The sequence below is a fragment of the Lolium rigidum genome, chromosome 4, assembly GCF_022539505.1.
Source record: "Lolium rigidum isolate FL_2022 chromosome 4, APGP_CSIRO_Lrig_0.1, whole genome shotgun sequence".
NCBI classification, from domain to species: Eukaryota; Viridiplantae; Streptophyta; class Magnoliopsida; order Poales; family Poaceae; genus Lolium; species Lolium rigidum.
In genome coordinates, this window is record NC_061511.1 from 258531337 (window position 1) to 258533515 (window position 2179).

Genomic DNA, 2179 nt, shown 5'->3' on the forward strand with positions numbered 1-2179 from the left:
TTGTTTACTACTGTAGCAACCTCTCCTTATCTTAGTTTTAAGTTTTGTTGTGCCAAGTAAAGTCTTTGATAGTAAAGTAAGTACTAGATTTGGATTACTGCTAGCGGTTCAGATTTCTTTGCTGTCACGAATCTGGGTCTACCTCCCTGTAGGTAGCTCAGAAAATTAATCCAATTTACGTGCATGATCCTCAGATATGTACTCAACTTTCATTCAATTTGAGCATTTTCATTTGAGCAAGTCTGGTGGCCTAATAAAATCCATCTTTACGGACTGTTCTGTTTTGACAGATTCTGTCTTTTATTTCGCATTGCCTCTTTTGCTATGTTGGATGAATTTCTTTGATCCACTAATGTCCAGTAGCTTTATGCAATGTCCAGAAGTGTTAAGAATGATTGTGTCACCTCTGAACATGTGAATTTTTATTATGCACTAACCCTCTAATGAGTTGTTTCGAGTTTGGTGTGGAGGAAGTTTTCAAGGATCAAGAGAGGAGTATGATGCAATATGATCAAGGAGAGTGAAAGCTCTAAGCTTGGGGATGCCCCGGTGGTTCACCCTGCATATTATAAGAAGACTCAAGCGTCTAAGCTTGGGGATGCCCAAGGCATCCCCTTCTTCATCGACAACATTATCGGGTTCCTCCCCGAAACTATATTTTTATTCCGTCACATCTTATGCACTTTGCTTGGAGCGTCGGTTTGTTTTTGTTTTTTGTTTTATTTGAATAAAATGGATCCTAGCATTCACTTTATGGGAGAGAGACACGCTCCGCTGTAGCATATGGACAAATATGTCCTTAGGCTCTACTCATAGTATTCATGGCGAAGTTTCTCCTTCGTTAAATTGTTATATGGTTGGAATTGGAAAATGCTACATGTAGTAACTCTAAAATGTCTTGGATAATTTGATACTTGGCAATTGTTGTGCTCATGTTTAAGCTCTTGCATCATATACTTTGCACCCATTAATGAAGAAATACTTAGAACTTGCTAATTTGGTTTGCATATTTGGTTTCTCTAGAGTCTAGATAACATCTAGTATTGAGTTTTGAACAACAAGGAAGACGGTATGGAGTCTTATAATGTTTACCATATGTCTTTTATGTGAGTTTTGTCTGTACCGTTCATCTTTGTGTTTGTTTCAAATAACCTTGCTAGCCTAAACCTTGTATCGAGAGGGAATACTTCTCATGCATCCAAAATACTTGAGCCAACCACTATGCCATTTGTGTCCACCATACCTACCTACTACATGGTATTTATCCACCATTCCAAAGTAAATTGCTTGAGTGCTACCTTTAAAATTCCATCATTCACCTTTGCAATATATAGCTCATGGGACAAATTTTCGATAAAGGGAATATATTAATATCGAGAGATACCAATTACACCCAGCCTCTGCAACAACGCACCACTCTAATGGCACTACGGATGCACACAGCCAAAAAAACGAAAAGAAAACTAAGAAACAAAAGTCCCGCTACAGTATCACGGACCTAACAACAGCAATACATCCACCACCATGACGACACCTGAATTGCGAGACTCTCCAAAAAACGACGCCTCCAAGAAGGGAACGAGTGCTCCAACACCGTCGTCGCCCAGATCAAAGATCTTAGGTTTTCACCACGAAGATAGTCCCCACTCTCAAAACAATGCCTACACCAAGGTCACTTGCCGGGCACAACCAGTTAAGGCCAGACCTTGGATTTTCACCCTGAAAGGTAGGACTCTGCGCTTCACATGTGTTGTCGCCCCCACTTTCATACCGCTGCTGTGAAGCCTGGACACCAAGCAAGCTCCTCAACAGCGCGGAGACTTGAACCTCCCTTAGCTAGTCCTCTCCTCCGGCCTTCATGAAATTCTCTTCTTCTGACTTTCATCATGGATCCATAGTCACTTGATGTCAACACAGAAAAAGAGCTTCGCGCCGCTCCCTCCAGAACCAAACGGTCGGAATAAACGCATGGGTGCGCACGACCGAATACCTCCGATCCCGGCAAACTCCGGGCAAAGCATCTGTTACATTCGCCGGCGGAGCCTTCGGAACTCAACCCTCCGGCCGGATCACGAGTCCGGGCCTCCGGTGGGTCCTCCTCTTCACGCAAGAGAGGCCCTAGGACCGCCGCCTTTATTCGGGCCGGACCCCCACGTCGGCGACCATCCCGGGCTGGCCA